Below are 20320 nucleotides of genomic sequence, written 5' to 3'. Positions count from 1 at the left end.
ACTAGTCTTAAAAAAGTTAATAATTCTTGAGGCTTGATGGGATGGTCTGACGGCATATGTCATCATGCCAAGATGGCATGGATCGTTGTTCATGCTTTCAGGGGGCACTGGTGGCCCAGTCGTCTAAGGCTCCGCGATTCGTTGGGCACACCAGAAACTTATGATTGTGGGTTCGAATCCCGGTTCGCCCCGATTATGTTTCCAGGTTTGTCAGCACCATACCCATGCTCGTGGGTTTCACCGAAGTGGTAAATGTCTGAGACCTGCATCACTTTGGGCTTTCCTCCCACATTAAGCTGACACGCCGTGATATAACTGTAATACTGTTAAAAGCGGCGTTAAACCCAACTCACTCACTCACTCATGCTTTCAGTCCGCCATGATGCAGCTGTAATATTGATGATTGCTGACTTTAACAATATTAACTCACTTGCACACTCCTGAATAGGAGCAGTGGGGTAGCCTAGTGGTTGAGCTTTTGCTCGTCACACCAAAGACCTTGGTTTGAATCCCCACCTGGGTGCAATGTATGAAGCCCATTTCTGGTGTCCCTGTGATATTGCTTGATTGTTGCTAAATGCAGCATAGAACAATACTCACTCACTCACTCACTCCTGAATAGGGGTGGTGGGGTAGCCAAGCCTAGGTCACACTGTAGACCTGGGTTTGAATCCCCACCTGGGTGCAATGTATGAAGCCCATTTCTGGTGTCCCTGTGATATTGCTTGATTGTTGCTAAATGCAGCATAGAACAATACTCACTCACTCACTCACTCCTGAATAGGGGTGGTGGGGTAGCCAAGCCTAGGTCACACTGTAGACCTGGGTTTGAATCCCCACCTGGGTGCAATGTATGAAGCCCATTTCTGGTGTCCCTGTGATATTGCTTGATTGTTGCTAAATGCAGCATAGAACAATACTCACTCACTCACTCACTCCTGAATAGGGGTGGTGGGGTAGCCAAGCCTAGGTCACACTGTAGACCTGGGTTTGAATCCCCACCTGGGTGCAATGTATGAAGCCCATTTCTGGTGTCCCGGTGATATTGCTTGAATGTTGCTAAATGCGGCATAGAACAATACTCACTCACTCAATCCTGAATAGGGGCAGTGGTAGCCTAGCCTAGGTCACACCGTAGACCTGAGTTTGAGTCCCCACCTGGGTGCAATGTATGGAGCCCATTTGTGGTGATATTGCTGGAATATTGCTAAATGCGGCATAGAACAATACTCACTCACTCAATCCTGAATAGGGGCAGTGGTAGCCTAGCCTAGGTCACACCGTAGACCTGAGTTTGAGTCCCCACCTGGGTGCAATGTATGAAGCCCATTTGTGGTGATATTGCTGGAATATTGCTAAATGCGGAGTAGAACCATACTTGCTCACTCACTCACTCACGAACGAACGAACGACTAGCCTGTCCTTCATCCTCTGTGGGTAAGGAGCCTAATGGGAAGGCCATTTGACATTACAATCAAAACCCAGTCAGCAATCAGCAGATGCGGCCAGTGACTGTGGCGTTTTCATGGTGTTCTTGCTGTGTTGATGATGATGAGTTCCAGGGCAGTGATGAAAGTGAGCAGCTGGAAACATGCTTGGTATTCTCCAATATTCCGGGCTGTTCACTGCCAATGACTATGTTTAATGACTCTTTATTCACCCAATATTTCAAAGTAGACCAAACAATTATGGATAGCAACTACTTTATTATACTGTGATAGCGATGTTTCCGTGTTGATCCTTATACAACGGTGTAAGGATCTATTGTGAAATGTCGCTCTTACGATAAAAGAAAGAAGTTGTTATCCATAAAGTTTTTGTCTAATTTGTCATCCGTCAACTTCAAAGAAATGCCCGTCAAACAATTCACCCAATATTGGTAGATGCTTGCCTGTTGATTACACAAATACCAAATAATTTAACCCCCTAGTCAAAATATTATTTACTGTGCTAAAGCTGCGAGAAGAATTCTAAACTGACATCATTGTGGAACTATAAGTCTTTGACTGACGTCTGAGTTGAACTTAGTGTCAAGATTTTATGAAATAAAGAGTTTGGGTATTTAGTCATGCCAAGGAAGGTTTATCCAGAATGACAGATGCGAGCGAGCGGGTGGGTGGGTGGGTAAGTGAGTGAGTCGGTGGATGGGTGGGTGAGTCAGTGGGTGGGTGAGTGAGTGAGTGAGTGAGTGGGTGAGTGGGTGGGTGGGTGAGTGAGTGAGTGGGTGGGTGAGTGAGTGAGTGGGTGGGTGAGTGAGTCGGTGGTTGGGTGGGTGAGTGAGTGAGTGGGTGGGTGGGTGGGTGGGTGAGTGAGTGAGTGAGTCGGTGGGTGGGTGAGTGAGTGGGTGGGTTGGTGAGTTAGTGAGTGAGTGAGTGAGTGAGTTTTGTATCACTGCAGCCTTTACATAACAAGTCAGACGAACCATCTGAAAAGCTAAATTGTCTTATATTTCTTGGAAGTTTCAGACATATGTATTTCATGGTCTGTATGATGCACTAGCCAGACTGGGTTCATTGTGTCAAGAATCAAGAATCAAGAATTTTTACTGTACAGGACACCCTCGTGTAGGATGTTAATTCTTGGTAGGAATTCCCTGTCTACACTTTTGGCTATTATAGTGCATGAGGTTCCTGAAAATCAAACTCACAAGCTCATTCTGATAGTCACAAAGTTTCTACTTGTTTTTTTAGTTTTATGTTTGTATAGATTTCAAAATAGTTAAAGATGGAAATGACGCGTCCAGGAACGTTGTACGAAGACCTGGTTACAGGATTGGCCCGGAGGAAGTTTATTCCTGTTAATGTGGCTGACATCACTCATTCACACTCAGCTGACTTGCCTGCCCCCACGACTCCCAGTAATGAGATGCTATGTTGGTGGTACTTGCAATATCAAACTCATTCCTATGTTTGATTTCATACTGCTGAGGTTATTTTACTTTTCCTGACAAATAACATGTTTATTTCGTTGAGTGACCCAACAAAATTGCTAATTTCTAGTTGCACAAGCAGCCATGAGTACAAATGTCAAAATTTTCTACGCAATTGGGACAGATGGAATATAGTTTGGGCTTTAAGTGTTATTACACTCTTGTGAAATATTTATTTTATATTTTAAGATAAATAAAGTGTTTCATCTTTAAATGCATGATAGATCTTTTATTTGACTAATGTGTACTATATAAAATTGAAATCATAATAAATTTCCCTCCTCTAATTAATTTTTCTAAAGCTGATTGATGTCGGTTGAGGCTAGACTTGGTTTTTTTATAAGATTGGTTTTGGTTTAAAAAAATACATATGTATACCACAGTCATTGTGCAGAAGAAATATTTCCACTGAAAGCAGCGCTGTATATCATGCTGTCAAGTCCTGGCGGTATAAGGGACAGCATATACTTCATCTTGACATACATTGATTGGTTTCCTGGGTGATACATTTGTGTGGATAGTGGCCTGGTTCAAGTGTTCAGAAATGAGCCATAAACACATTCTGTCAGAGTTATCTCCCTTTAATACAGTGATTATTTGATTGAGGCTTTGCCATTTGTAGCAATGATATGGCCCCAGACCCTCATGATGAAAACTGACTTTCACTATCTTGCCAGATTCATTTCATATACAGCGGCGGTCGGGTAGCCTTGTGGTTAAAGCGTTCACTCGTCACGCCGAAGACCTGGGTTCGATTCCCAACATCGATACAATATGTGAAGCCTATTTCTGGTGTCCCCCGCAGTGATATTGCTGGAATATTGCTAAAAGCGGCGTAAAACCATACTCACTCACTCACTCACTCACTCACTCACTCACTCACTCACTCACTCACTCACTCATTTCATATACTTTAAGGGGAGGGGAAGGGTTTGTTGTTGTTTTAGACAGTATTTTTTTGTCATTTCTTTATGACATTAAAAATAATTCTCTGGGAGGTTTTTTATCAGGAAATCCAGTTATTTTGTGTATAAACCTGAGTTTTATCACAATTGCCAGTCCCTCGGTGATTTGTTCTTGTTATTATCATATTATAAAGTCCAAAGTGTCTTGCACTTGCCGAAGGAAAAAAACTTTCATTACTGACCGAAATGTCTAAACGCTGCATGATTGCCATTGATCTTAAACATGTTTTGTTGGGTTTCGCAGAGTAAGTTAATAAAAAAATTCCCAAACTCTCATTAATCATCATGGATAACAAGCCACAAAATGTTAGTCTGACATGGATGTTAATCTTCAAGTGACGTTCCCCTTGTCTGACACTGTGCCAGAAGATGCCACAGTGATTTACTGGTGGCTATAACGGATGTTAACCTCAAAAGGGCCTCAGTGATGTGTCAGCCTCTTTCTGGGTCCTGCTTACGATAAAGCGTTAGTTACGACCTCAGATGCAGGTGGCTGGTTCATTCAAGGTCAGGTGATAACAAAGATGACGCTAAGATCAAGATTTACTTTCGAAATCTATCAAGGGAAATTGATAGTTGACGAAAAACGTGGTAAATTATGTTTCAACTGTCTGTGTTGTATTATTTTATAGGAACTTTATGGCTGTCTATAGGATGAAGTGTGAATGAATGGTGTAGTTGTCAGTCAGGGTTTGCTTGCTCCACTGGCTCCCCTTGCTCCATGTCTAGTTGGCTGGAGTCCAAATTGTTACTAATTAGTCGGTTTGCGGAACATCCTGGGCTTCATTTGGACAGGATTTGGGCCCTGTAGTTTTTTTTATCTAACCTGATATTGTCAAGGGTACAGCTTACCAGATTCAGTGGCAGAGAGATTTTGATGTCATATGATTGTGATGTCATCCTAACTAATGATGTCACAATGATCTGCATAGCATTGTGTTGCAGTTCCATTGTAGCAATATCTCCTGGATCTCACCCAAGTGATATTGCCTGTGGATGCCAGTTGTAGATTGATAGATAAGATACTGACTGAGGGGCGGTGGGGTAGCTAAGTGGTTCAAGCGTTTGCTCGTCATGCTGAAGACCTGGGTTCGATGGTACAATGGTACAATGTGTGAAGTCCTTTCCTTGTGTTACCCGCCATGATATTGCTGGAATATTGCTAAAAGCAGCGAAAAACAATCCTCACTCACCTGTTGACATTATATAATCCTGGTCTGGTTGTCTGGTGTACCCCTTGCTGAAGTAGTATTTGCTGCAGTAGTTTTAGATTGTTAACCTTGATTAAAACAATGTTCTTTTTTAAAATAATTTTTTTGTGTATTTATTTTATTCATATATGATATATATTTTTAAGAAATTAATCTTAAATCAATTTTGACGCCGTCCATTTTTCGGTTGGCTCCAGTCATCTTTTTAGTATTGACCAAGAAATTATGTAAATAAAATATCTAACTGGTTTGACTTACAGGCCATAATGAACTAATTGATAGATATTCATCTATATTTTCAAAATGTTTATTTTTATTGTTTTATATTTTACTTTTTAATAAATTTATTAGGGCTTATTGCCTTGTTTCTACAGCAAGATATTTCTCTACAAATTATTGTGGCAAGCGAGCTGTATAGAACACACTGTTGAAAATATGCCCATTGGTTCAAACATCATACCTCTGAGTCCATATACTTGAGCAGTGAAGTCTAATGTCTGAGCCAGTGTTGTGTATAGATGGGTAAAAACTCTCTTACATTCTCCATCTCTCAAGAAGAATTTTTAACAAGGCTGAGACACAGACTCATACATCTTTATCTTTATGTTGCTGTTAGACATCCAATCAGGATTTAGACGTTTACGGCTTGTTCTATTCAATAACCCATGTTTATATCTGTTTGAAGAAAAAAACACCAGACTTAAAGAAGGGGCAGTCTAAATCAATACATTTATTGATTTTGAACATAACTGTATCTAAGACAGTTTTACTTTTATATTACACAAGGAACTGTTTATGGCGATTGTTATTTAACGCTGCACTCAGCAATATTCTAGCAATGTAAAGGAAATCAAGTGTTTACAATCAAGTGATTACAATCCAGTGATTACAATCCAGTGATTCATATTGTAAGCAACAAACCACCCCATCAGGGCCCGTTGACACGCCAACCAAGTCACCATGCCTGACTATCCAATATTTTAAGTCAGTTGCTGGGGATCTATTCCAATCGAGAGTCCCCACGACCAGCAGTTGCTGGGGACCTATTCTAATCAAGAGTCCCCACGACCAGCATAGGTTGCTGGGGACCTATCCAATCAAGAATCCCCACGACCAGCATAGGTTGGTTGGTTGGTTGGATTGTTGTTTAACGCCGCACTCAGCAATATTCCAGCTATATGACGGCGGTCTGTAAATAATCGAGTCTGGACCAGACGATCCAGTGTTTGACATCATGAGTATCGATCCACGCAATTGGGATCGATGACCAGCATAGGTTGCTGGGGACCTATTCTAATCAAGAATCCCCACGACCAGCATAGGTTGCTGGGGACCTATTCTAATCAAGAATCCCCATGACCAGCAGAGGTTGCTGGGGACCTATTCTAATCAAGAACCCCCACGACCAGCATAGGTTGCTGGGGACCTATCCTAATCAAGAATCCCCACGACCAGCATAGGTTGCTGGGGACCTATTCTAATCAAGAATCCCCATGACCAGCAGAGGTTGCTGGGGACCTATTCTAATCAAGAATCTCCACGACCAGCATAGGTTGCTGGGGACCTATTCTAATCAAGAATCCCCACGACCAGCCTAGGTTGCTGGGGACCTATTCTAATCAAGAATCCCCACGACCAGCATAGGTTGCTGGGGACCTATTCTAATCAAGAATCCCCACGACCAGCCTAGGTTGCTGGGGACCTATTCTAATCAAGAATCCCCACGACCAGCCTAGGTTGCTGGGGACCTATTCTAATCAAGAATCCCCACGACCAGCATAGGTTGCTGGGGACCTATTCTAATCAAGAATCCCCACGACCAGCCTAGGTTGCTGGGGACCTATTCTAATCAAGAATCCCCACGACCAGCATAGGTTGCTGGGGACCTATTCTAATCAAGAATCCCCATGACCAGCAGAGGTTGCTTGGGACCTATTCTTATCAAGAATCCCCACGACCAGCATAGGTTGCCGGGGACCTATTCTTATCAAGAATCCTCACGACCAGCATAGGTTGCCGGGGACCTATTCTAATCAAGAATCCCCACGACCAGCATAGGTTGCCGGGGATCTATTCTAACCTGGGATCCTAACAGGTTATTGTTTGACAGAAGTTACTCTATACCAACCATCAACAGAGGTTCAACATATATCACAGCTTTATGTGGAAGGAAAGCCGGAAGTGATGCAGGTCTTGGATGTTTACCAATTTGGTGAATCCCATGGGTATGGTGCTGACAAACTGAGAAAGATTATCTAGTGGACGGGATTCGAACCCACAATGTAAGTTCCTGGTAACCTAAGGGACACAACTCTGCATGGCTAATATTGCACCTCGATCCACTGGGCCACTTGAACGCACAGAGACACCATATAGGACTTTACTTGAACCAGAACCATAAGCCCACTGGAGTGAGTGAGTATGGTTTTACGCCGCTTTAGCAATATTCCAGCAATATCACGGCGGGGGACACCAGAAATGGGCTTCACACATTGTACCCATGTCGGGAATCGAACCCGGGTCTTCGGCATGACGAGCGAACGCTTTAACCACTAGGCTACCCGACCGCCCCTAAACCCACTGGAAGTAAAAATCAAAAGTTAAAACTCTAGATGCTTTGTCTGATCCGATACGCCCCCAAGAGGAGTCCCTCCCTCTACTGAAGACAGTGAAAACAAAGGCCTACTGACACAGATCCTGCTATCTCCTGCCTACTCCTCCATCTTGTCGGAGACGGCTCCTTCGTATATATATCCAAAGGAATTTGATTACAGTTTATTTTTGAACTGAACTTGTTGGCCAGCAAGCTAGGCCCTGGGTTTTAGCTGGGAATGTACTCCTTAGACTGCTGGATAGACTTGCAAAATTCTCTAAGGCAGTAATTGTTAGTTTAAATCAAAATTTCTAGATTATGTAAATAATCGGAACAAGTTTTCCCTATAAGAGACAGGAGTCCGCTTATCTTGACTTGCTTATTAGGAGGCTAGAATAAATGAACATCCATGGACTTTTTTTCAGTACAGCCTAGGAGCAAGGCTAACTGCTGGAATGCTTTGGTGATTGTCTGGGAGTCTTTGATTAAAATGTTGTTTATTCACGGTGTAAGTACTGGCAGTGGCACAGTCCTGTGCCAGACGTCTATGGTTTACATTGGAATTTATTTCAAAAAAATTAATTTTGGTTGAAATTACTGTGTTGGTTTTGTGGGAAGCAAATTTATGACACCATGAGTCCTCTGCCTTTTATCGAATCAGTGGTCTTCAAACCAGACTAAAGTCACAAGCTGTAACACTAGAAAAAGAAGCCAAAATTAGAAAAGCGTAAATAACAGCGACAAAACTCCATAATCATAAGAAATCTCTGCTGAAAGCATTGTCCTCACTCACTTACTCATGAACTTTCTCATAAACTCATATACTCACTCAATTATGAACTCACTCATGAACTCATTCATGAGCTCACTCACTCATGAACCACTCACTAACTCACTCTTGAACTAATGAGCTGACTTATAAACTCACTCACTCATATACTCACTCAGTTATGAACTCACTCATGAACTCGCTCATGAACTCACTCACTCATGAACCACTCACTAACTCACTCTTGAACTAACTCTTGAACTCACTCACTTACTCACTCACTCATATCCTCACTCAATTATGAACTCACTCATGAACTCACTCACTCACTCTTGAACTCACTCACTCACTCATATACTCAATTAGGAACTCATGAACTCACTCACTCACTCTTGAACTCACTCACTCACTCATATACTCAATTAGGAACTCACTCACTCACTCACTCACGCACTCACTCACTCACTAATGAACTCTCTCTTGAATTCATGAACTCAGTCACTCACTTACTCACTCATGAATGACTTCAATAAGGAGGTTCCTACTAAACATTCACTCACTCACTCACCCATCCACCCACCCACAGTATAGTTTTCCGTGGCCTAATAAAGATGTGATGGTCAGCCATGCCTGTCTAATGGTGTACACATTGGTTATACCCCACTCTCTATACACGTTATCATTGTTATTGCATTGCTGTACATTACAGCCATATATTGAATAAAACCCTTGTCTCGTGGATGGTGAATTGAGCAAGAATCTTTACATCAGAAAGGCTATAAATAAAATCACAATCATAGAAATAAGCAGAAAAATATATTCTCCTACAACTGTTCACATCAAAACCATGTGGAGCATTCAAGATAATGGATGGCGAAGGAGTCCACTTGGTTGTATATTACTGGAAGAGAGTTCCAATCATGGATTCCGATGATGTCAATAAATCAGAACTCTGCCTTGAATGGGAAGCATCACCTTAGACATTCAAGAAGAAGGCGCTATATTGAGGTAAACACGTTATAATGAGGTACCATTATCGGCATGGCTGCATCATGGTGCCGGTGAGATAGCACTCCTGTATCCTGTCAGAGAGCTCACACATGGAGGTGAAATGGAGGGCTAAGGCAGACGACAGCACTTTGGCTATTTGAAACTTTCAAGAAATATTAGAATTTTCGAAGGATATAAGGCAACATTTTGAAGGAGAAATGTAAGTATTGATGTTGACTTTAAGAAAAGTCTGTTTAAAAGTTTGTGAAGTTGTGCTTGTTGAAGTTTTGAAGTTGTTTGTTCATGTTTTGACGGGACATGGCTTTGTTGATCTGTGGGTCATGGGGCACCCTAGCTTGGATGCTGTTGTCAATGTTGGGATCAATACACTTTTTTGTCTCTTCCATGTGCGACAGAGTTCATGCATATGAGATGGATGAGGTTACCATTTTATTGCATCTTTCTAAATTTCAATCAAGTCATAATCTTACCAGCATAATCTTACCAGTGTGTCAGTAGGGTACAAAATATCAATTTCAATATCATACTATGCCAAATGAAGTGCTTCTGTTTGTTCAGTAGGTAATTATAAAGTGTCAAGTCTTACGTAATCTACATTCAACACATTGCCCCAATTGAAGGAAATTGAAACCCCTACTGTGATCACCAAGGCATGAATAATCGGATACGAAGAGCAACTTTAACTCTCCATGCTGAAGAGTTACTGATTAAGGGGAAGTCATTAGGTATACAGTGAGCTAATTGATCACAGGCTTCCACACCTTGGACTCTCTTGGATCTTGATGTCCTGATAATACCGAATGATGACTTGTAGAAGTAATGTAACCATAGATGTCTTGGCTTCTGTTCACTTTGAACTTTGAACTTTATGTTGTGATGAATATAAGTATGAGGACAAGGATAATATGAGCTTGTGTACAAGCTCCAGGTCTTGAATGTGTAAATATGTGCTTGTGTACGAGTTCCAGGTCTTGAATGTGTAAATATGTGCTTGTGTACGAGTTCCAGGTCTTGAATGTGTAAATATGTGCTTGTGTACGAGTTCCAGGTCTTGAATGTGTAAATATGTGCTTGTGTACGAGTTCCAGGTCTTGGATGTGTAAAATATCTGCTTTTGTACGAGTTCTAAGTCTTGAATGTGTAAATATATGCTTGTGTATGAGTTCCAGGTCTTGAATGTATAAATATGTGCTTGTGAACAAGTTCCAGGTCTTGAATATGTAAATATGTGCTTGTGTACGAGTTCCAGGTCTTGAATGTATATATATTGCTTGTGCACAAGTTCCAGGTCTTGAATGTGTACATATGTGCTTGTGTACGAGTTCCAGGTCTTGAATGTGTAAATATGTGCTTATGTACAAGTTCCAGGTCTTGTATGTGTAAATATGTGCTTGTGCACAAGTACCAGGTCTTGAATGTGTAAATATTTGCTTGTGCATATATGTCTGATACATTGTGCACCTATTGGCAGACATGAGAGGTTGAACACTTGAACAGACAGACAGACAGCTATATATGTGCAAGCAGGTCTTAACTTAATATGGTTTAATCTTGTATATTGAGAAAAAATAACATTAATGAGAATGTGCATTGATATGAGCTTATGTGAGTGAGTGAGTGAGTGAGTGAGTGAGTTGAGTTTAATGTCATCTGAAAGTCTTTCCGTTATACCATAATGCAGGTCTTGATGTTTACCACTTTGAGGAAACCTACGAGTAAGGTATCATGCTGACAAACCAAGAACCATTATGAGAGTGGATCTGAGATTCGAACCCAGACTCATTGATTCTAACACAACTGAGAGTCACAACTCTGCACAGAGAATTGTGGCAATTGTAATAAGGCAAACAGAGCACCCACCATGAGCTAATAAATGTACAGGGTACTAGTATTAATGATCCATTATAAAAAATAATGAATCAAATATTTTTAATGCTGAAATATTTGAGGTCCTAATCACAACATAATGTCCAGGAAATGACTTTCAGCTAGCCACACACTACTCTCAAATTCCTGCTTGCTGAGAAATGTAAAATTCCTCCTCATTCCGATGCTTGTTATCTAATTCTCCCAGCTTCTGCAGCAAGACTGCATGTGTGCTCGGCCTCCACAAAAAGCATGGTTGCTTCCGAAGTCTTACGTTCTAATGGCTTTCTAGACGGCTTTCTAGACGCTGTTTTGGCCATATCGGCATTGACACACCAGTTGCAAGATCTTGTGCACAGCCTTGTATCGGTAGATAGTATTACTTACTGGTCCCACAGATGTGGGCTCCTAGTGTTCTACTTGCACCTGTTCAAAAAGAGTTGTTTTGAAGATGGAGGGATGGTTTTATGATGTACGTGTGCAACTTCTGTTCTGAAACTTGGAGCCATGAACAATTTTAAAAATGCGATGGTAATTTAACCTGTGTGTAAACTGGCTTTGGAGTCATATTTGGTAAGGTCAACAATTGTTAAAAGCAGGTATATCATGTTGCAAATAATGGAATGATGGTTGCGTGCATTTAGCAATTGTTGCTTGCCTTATGCTTGTTGTGTTTGGTTGTCTGGAACATTACACTCAATGTCTATTTTCATACTATTTCCCACACTTGCATCTTGTGAAAATAGTGAGAGAGTAGTGTTTATGGTAGACTAACGTCTAGTTTCTGAAATGAACATATCTTACAGACATAATACAGTTGTTAAATTGTCTTAATAAAATATAATAAAAAGGAGCCCAGAGACTATATTACTGATACTGCAGTAATCTAGACTTGCCAAACTTTCTAGACTTGCATGGTCTGTATTGGGTATATTTGTATCAGGGTCTGTATGACAGACTATGTTTCTAGGTAACTTAGGTTTAACCCTGCCTTGAACAGTAATCTAGACTTGCCAAACTTTCTAGACTTGCATGGTCTGTATTGGGTATATTTGTATCTAGGTAACTTAGGTTTAACCCTGCCTTGAACAGTATTTCGGTTATAGCTTGAGGAAAACCTGGAGTGATGCACACATCTTAGACATTTCCCACATTGGTGAAACCCATGCTCAGAGGAATGGTGCTGACAAATCATGATTGGGACAGATCTGGGATTTGGACCCACGTCATTTTTCTGCCATTTTATTCAAGAACACAGGGATGCAAATCTGCACTACAAATTATAGCTCTTCAGATGACTGTGACACTCGTGCCCGCCTGGCAAAAAAAATAGCTTTTCAGTTTGTTTACTGAGCTGTTTCACAGTTGAATCAGGTAACTTGTCTGTTGGACCCAGTTGACTAAAATCGGGAATAGATAAACACAATGGAATCTTCGTATGGATAGTAATGGGGTGAGAGATCAACATACTATGTGTCATTTTACCAACACCCTCGTGGTATTAATGTCTATTCTTTTCACGAGCGGTTTAGCTGCACCAGACTGTTCTTGTATGGTGATTTTAAGGTTAGATAATTCATTATTTGTTTTGTAGCTGTTGTGAGACTAATCACAGCTAAGGCACTTCTGGTTTACAGATGTCTCTGGTCCTAAATGCTGAAAAATAATAAAAAAATAAAATGTTTTTATTCTAGTGAGTGCATTCTTGTGTGTTCACCATTCAAAAGGTTAAACTACAAGCCACATGGCTAGGTATTCCAAGGGGGAATTTGAAGAACAAACACAAATCTGAAATCTTTTTTTACTTTAGTTTTATCCATGTATTGACTAGGATTTTACACATCAAAAAATCTATAAACTGAAAAATAAGACAGGTCAAAAACAAATTGCTTCCTCAGATAACGACAGGTTGATATTTGTTTGAATAAATCAGGATAAATATTCTGTAATGTCCACAGGTCATGCATTTTGTTAAAACATGTCATATTTAGATAACAAATACTCTTGATTACATAGGTCAGTCAAAGTTTATATAAATCGGTCTATTTGAACTACAACATGCCATGGAAATTGCATCCATCTGGAGAAAGAAAATTAACCAACTGATTCTTAACAATATGGAGCCAGTATAAACAAGCTAGAGCAGAAACATTCACCCTGTCGGACCCCTGTCAAGAGCTGAGAGGACAGGACCCCAAACCTTGGAAATATTTTGACACAGTGTTGCTTCTCAGTAAATGCATCCAGGGGTGTAATATGAGACTGTTATTCCTCTTTTCTTGTCATGTTATTTCACAAAGCCCCTTAGTATGGAGTTGAGGTGGTGGGTAGCCTGTCATCTTTACCCTGACTGAAGCTGATCAACTTAGATACTCAGACACCGGAAATGCAAATTATGCAGAATTGACAAAGATATTTTTCAGGTCAAATAAACTATTTTCAGTTCTTAATACTGAGTCATGTACAAAGCATTACCTTTAAGTAAATTATGAAAAAATAATTAGATACTTTGGTATAGATCAAAGTTCTATATATGAGATTTCCAACCTGTATTACTCAATTCTGAATTCAAAACTATGAATGTGTATTATAATCATGAGTGGAAAATATCAACTGTACACACTGTTGAAGAGAAACACGCATTTGTTATGCAGGATTACTGCAGTTTAGAATCAGGTTCAAACTGAAAGTGGCCTTGTGTGTGCCCAGATGTCTTCAACTGGCATGGAGACTGCATCTAGGAGATAGCAGGGGAGAAAAACAGCAGGGAGATGGTGGAGGTGATGTGTCTGCCGCCTGTGTCTTGGAGGTGTAGAATTACCTTTTGTTTGGGGATGTCAGTCTCAAACTCGGAAGTCAGGACACAAACATTATAGGATTTCACCTCCTCACCTTACAGAGTTACCTGCCTTGCCTAAAATAGCATGCAAACAAATGTCTAAACAGAATATATGTCTTTAATAACTTACCTTTAGTTTCCATCAGTATTTGTGAAGAGAAAATGTATTAAAATGCATTTAAGATCTAGAAATGCTGTCATTTCAAGAAAACTAAATGCATGAAAATTGTCCTCTCATGATATATAATCAGTTTGTTGTGAGAGAGAGAGAGAGAGAGAGAGAGAGAGAGAGAGAGAGAGACCAGCGCATTGTTATGACCTTGGAACATTGATTAATCATATAGAAAAAAGTTAAACACCGCTGACAATATATTTCCAAATTAAATTGCAATTTTAAAAACTTGATCCTCTATTAATTTTTTTGGTCAAAATACATTTAATCCTGATCACATTTCACCATTCTCAGAAAAACACAGAAACCGAAATCCATCATCTGATGCCATGCTTTGTAATTGATTCATGGCAATAGTTAATGGTAGTTGTAGCATCATATGATGTGACCCAGTCGTGGATAGACGTCATTGGTCAAATCCGACTAGTCCACAGCTCCATCTTGACCAATGGTTAATGGTAGTTGTAGCATCATATGATGTGACCCAGTCGTGGATAGACGCCATTGGTCAAATCCGACTAGTCCACAGCTCAATCTTGACCAATGGTTAATTGAACAGCAACTAGATTTTGTGAGGACATAACTATGGACAAGTGGCCGTATCTATCCCTTCCAGTTCTTGGAACCTCTGGAAGAACACACAGTATGGGATCAATGTCATATGTAGATATTTCCTGAAGATACATAGGGGTTCAGTATAAAAAAAAAAAAGTGCTGCTATTTACCAGATGTATAAATGAGGTACATAGAAATTGAATTTCTTTTAAATAGATTAAAATGTTTCTATTCAAGGATCTTTCCATGTTGTTGTAAGAGGCGACTAACGGGATCGGGTGTTCAGGCTTGCTGAATTGGTTGTTGCGTAACATCGAATACCAATTGCGTGGACCGATGCTCAAGATGTCAATCACTGGGTTGTCTAGTCCAGACATTATTTACAGACCGCTGTCATATAGCTTGAATATTGCTGAGTGTGGCTTTAAACAACAAACAAACAAACAAGCAAACAAAATCGATGTGTATCTGTATGATAAGGTCCTCGCTAACACCATCATCATCTTGCCGTATCAGATAAAAATGAAGCCTAACTATTCCGTGCAAGTTTTAAAATAAACGATCCCAGGAACTCTTATCAATCAATACCGGAGTGGCGTTTCTGCATGTCCACACACTCCATAAGATTGTGAAATTTCTTTGATAGGCATTTATAAGTTGGAGTACTAAGTAAGGAGAAGAATTTATGGATGAACAACTTCTTTATTACAATTAAGAGCGACGTTTCGGTGTAGGTTCACTTTCTTGATAACGGTGTTAGAACCTACAGAGAAACGTCGCTCTTAATTGTAATAAAGAAGTTGTTCATCCATAAATTCTTATCCTTACTTAAGATTGAGAAAGTGTATTGATGGTATATTGTGTGAAATCTTCAGTTGTATCATGTTGATTTATTTGGACATTAATACACCCAGTTTGGATCAATAACGTCTTGCTGTCTTTTGGCCACACATGACACAGAATTTACCAGATTGTTCATGGTTATTTGCAACTTAATCTTCAAAAAAATTCCCCTTTGTAGAATAAATGCTGTCATCCATATCAGTGTTACACATCGCCAAGTCTGTCAGGATATTATTCTGGATGTGTATAAAGTTATGGGTTTCAGGAGATTGATTTCCCTTCAGAAGACGACCCAATTCTCAAATCTCAACCTACATCAGTTTCAATTCCATCAACTTTGAGATGAATGCAATGTCCCTGCTTAATCTGATCAACCAAAGTGATATTGATAATGAGGTTAGAGAATGCTAAGTGTGTCAAGGTCATGGAATCAGGTCAGAAACATAAACGACAGGTGTCCTGACTTAGTTTAAGAAAACAACAACAATGTACCTGTCTGTTTTGTAACCTTTGAGTGAGTGAGTATGGTTTTACGCCATTTTTAGCAATATTCCAGCAATATCACGGCAGGGGACACCAGAAATGGGCTTCACACATTGTACCCATGTCGGGAATCGAACCCGGTGTAAGGTGCCCAAATCTACCCCCCTTCAGAGTATACCCGGGTAGATTCTGGGAGCTCCCAGAGTATACCCCCGGGGGTTGATTCTGGGAAAGGGGGGTAGATTCTGGAAGGCCCCAGAATCTACCCGGGTATACTTTGAAGGGGCGGTACACTTTCAGACTTTACACCGGGTCTTCGGCGTGACAAGCGAACGCTTTAACCCTTTGACTACCCGACCGCACCCTGGAACCACCAACTCTCAATACATGAACGTTGGCAGCCATGAAGGGTCTTGAATTTATTACCTTTATTTTGGTCTAAACTTTCTATTCCTGTAACACTGATTGATTAATAAACCTGTACAGCATCACAGTTTGTCCATGCACATAATTGGTCAATGTGATTCAAAGTTTCCCAGTTGGAAATCAGGGGCAGAATGAGTTACCAGTTCCTAATTTTTGTTATAACTCAACTAAAATGAAAATTAGGTAACTACAAGGTGTGTATCGATTGATTAAACTATTGATGAATTGCACTCGTCTATGGCCGGGTCGCACTATATTGGAGACAAGATGAGGTATTAGGTTGCTTATACAGTTATTCACCTGTTTGCCGGGGCCCAGACTGCAGCATAAAACAATGCTCACTCACTCACTCACTCACTCACTCACTCACTCACTCACTCACTCACTCACTCACTTCCTCACTCACTCACTCACTCACTCACTCACTCACTCACTCACTTCCTCACTCACTCACTCACTCACTCACTCACTCACTCACTCACTCACTCACTCACTCACTCACCCACCCACCCACTCACTCACTCACTCACGTTGCAAGCAAAGGACTTTCTGTGATGGCTGCAGAATTTACCAGACGGTGAGGTGAGGTTAGGTGAAATGGGGTTGAACATTCAAGATTATTTCACTTATTTAGCAACGTGCATACAGTGCTAGCCCACTGCTATACCATGGGGCAACTTTAACATAAACACCCTACCAAGACACAGTATACTGACCAACCAGTCCTTGTATTCTCCTCTTTAAATCCCGAGCGCCAGGCAGGGTAACAAGTACCATCTTTAGGTATGACGGAGATGAGGATCAAACCTCCAACCTTAAACTCCATGGGCAGACACTCTATCCACTAGACCACCATGGTCTGCCATGAAGGTATTAGCAATGATGCCCCAAGTCCTGCACCATGACCGTGGAATATATTTATTTCATGAAAAAACAAAATCTATTAATGCATACAAAAGCAAGTCTAGCCAGCTCAAGCTAAATCAGCATAGGGAATTTCTTTATAAGATTTCAGAGACTAAATGTTAGTCTAAGAAGCCCCTAGTCCTGCACCATGACCGTGGAATATATTTATTTTATGAAAAAACAAAATCTAGAAATGCATGCAAAAGCAAGTCTAGCCAGCTCAAGCTAGCTGTATTCCACGAAATCAGCATAGGGAATTTTTTATATATTTTTAGAGTCAAGAAGGATATGGTGTAATATAAGATTTCAGAGACTAAATGTTAGTCTATGAAGCCCCTAGTCCTGCACCATGACCGTGGAATATATTTATTTTATGAAAAAACAAAATCTAGTTATGCATGCAAAAGCAAGTCTAGCCAGCTCAAGCTAGCTGTATTCCACGAAATCAGCATAGGGAATTTTTTTATATTTTTAGAGTCAAGAAGGATATGGTGTAATATAAGATTTCAGAGACTAAATGTTAGTCTATGAAGCCCCCTGCCTGCCTGTCTAGATGGCGGTGTTTGCACCAGCCTCCTTCCATCAGATAGCCAGCACTTTGGGTGACACTTTGTTTGGCGGGAGAGGCGGCAGGTATATGGTGCTAATTGGTTTCCTGCTCAGTGTTTAGGAAAGCAGTATTTTAAACACAGGATGTGATCAGAGATAATGAACTTATAGAGTAAATTGAAAGTTTATTTTTGTTGTAGATTTGTCTATTGTGGCAGTTGTGTATTGTTTTCAAAGAAAATCTATTTTGAGGTAAAATGTCCATTTATATCTTTTGTTTATGGTAATATTTACTTTTTAGAATTGAGTTTGGAAAGGAAAAGAACTAAATATATTGCAGAAAATAAAATTAACTCTTCTTCTTCATTTCCCTCTTTAATAAAAATATATTTTTGGCAAAAAACATTATTCTTCGACTGGTGGAAATTTGTAAAGTCATTTATGTGTATACCAGTATTAAAAGCATTTTGATACCAGTTTGGAGCATTAAGGAGTTCATTTAGCTGTCTTTTGCATCATTAGACCTGTGCACGTGTGCACTAGGTATTATAGTGAGATTCAGGATAGTTACTTCAACAATTTTTATTTTACTCTATACCTCGAAAACATACAAGGTAATTTTGTTTTCGTACCATGTTTCAAAACAAGATAGGGATATACTTTCCCCGGTATTATTAATAACATGATGTTTGCATCAGTGATGGTTCTCCTTCGTCTTAAGGTTACACCATTGCTTCTTGTCTGGCTAGATTCATACAGGCTACTCAGGAAATCCAATCAGAGGTGATTACCATCAAATTCCTGAATAGCAGGAATGTGGAGGGGATAGATACAAGCACTGAGGTGTTCACTAGGGTTGGGGGGGAGGGGGGGGAATGGTCTGTATGGAGGGTGGGTAAGATGGTGGGGATGTTAAGATTTGGGAGGTGTGGGAAATGTGTAAAGGTGTCGGGATAGTTGATATGGTGTGAGAGCGGGTGTGGGGGATGGTTGGTGGATGTGAGAGGGGTGTGTGGATGGTTGGTGGATGTGAGAGGGGTGTGTGGATGTTGGTTGGATGTGAGAGGGGTGTGTGGATGTTGGTTGAATGTGAGAGTTGTGTGTGGATGTTGGTTGGATGTGAGAGGGGTGTGTGGATGTTGGTTGGATGTGAGAGTTGTGTGTGGATGTTGGTTGGATGTGAGAGGGGTGTGTGGATGTTGGTTGGATGTGAGAGGGGTGTGTGGATGTTGGTTGGATGTGAGAGGGGGTGTGTGGATGTTGGTTGGATGTGAGATGGGGTGTGTGGATGTTGGTTGGATGTGAGAGGGGTGTGTGGATGTTGGTTGGATGTGAGAGTTGTGTGGGATGGTTGGTTGGATGTGAGAGGGGTGTGTGGGATGGTTGGTTGGATGTGAGAGGGGTGTGTGGATGTTGGTTGGATGTGAGAGGGGTGTGTGGATGTTGGTTGGATGTGAGAGGGGGTGTGGGGATGTTGGTTGGATGTGAGAGGGGTGTGTGGATGTTGGTTGGATGTGAGAGGGGTGTGTGGATGTTGGTTGGATGTGAGAGGGGTGTGTGGATGTTGGTTGGATGTGAGAGGGGTGTGTGGATGTTGGTTGGATGTGAGAGGGGTGTGTGGATGTTGGTTGGATGTGAGAGGGGGTGTGTGGATGTTGGTTGGATGTGAGAGGGGTGTGTGGATGGTTGGTTGGATGTGAGAGGGGTGTGTGGATGTTGGTTGGATGTGAGAGGGGTGTGTGGATGTTGGTTGGATGTGAGAGTTGTGTGTGGATGGTTGGTTGGATGTGAGAGGGGGTGTGTGGGATGGTTGGTTGGATGTGAGAGGGGGTGTGTGGGATGGTTGGTTGGATGTGAGAGTTGTGTGTGGAGGGTTGGTTGGATGTGAGAGGGGTGTGTGGGATGGTTGGTTGGATGTGAGAGGGGTGTGTGGGATGGTTGGTTGGATGTGAGAGGGGTGTGTGGATGTTGGTTGGATGTGAGAGGGGTGTGTGGATGTTGGTTGGATGTGAGAGGGGTGTGTGGATGTTGGTTGGATGTGAGAGGGGTGTGTGGCATGGTTGGTTGGATGTGAGAGTTGTGTGTGGATGTTGGTTGGATGTGAGAGTTGTGTGTGGATGTTGGTTGGATGTGAGAGTTGTGTGTGGATGGTTGGTTGGATGTGAGAGGGGTGTGTGGGATGGTTGGTTTGAAATTTGGGCTC

The 20320-nt window shown here is 41.1% G+C and overlaps 1 protein-coding gene across 4 annotated transcripts in view; it reads left to right on the top strand.

Moving 5' to 3' along the window:
• Positions 1 to 20320, top strand: part of LOC124140410 (ras-associated and pleckstrin homology domains-containing protein 1-like) — a 220791-nt gene that overhangs the window by 104884 nt on the left and 95587 nt on the right. Inside the window, exon 1 of one of the 4 annotated variants that reach the window (XM_046507951.2) lies at positions 9543 to 9677. The exons of the other annotated variants lie outside the window; for them this stretch is intronic. The gene's annotated coding sequence lies outside the window, so the exon portion shown is untranslated. Of the gene's footprint in view, positions 1 to 9542; positions 9678 to 20320 lie in introns of those variants that run through there. 4 annotated transcript variants of the gene reach the window in all.

Source organism: Haliotis rufescens, unplaced genomic scaffold (genome assembly GCF_023055435.1).
Source record: "Haliotis rufescens isolate VD_foot unplaced genomic scaffold, xgHalRufe1.0.p SCAF_37, whole genome shotgun sequence".
Taxonomy (NCBI): Eukaryota; Metazoa; Mollusca; class Gastropoda; order Lepetellida; family Haliotidae; genus Haliotis; species Haliotis rufescens.
Note: the sequence above shows the minus strand (reverse complement) of the source record. Positions and strands in the feature narration are given on the sequence as shown.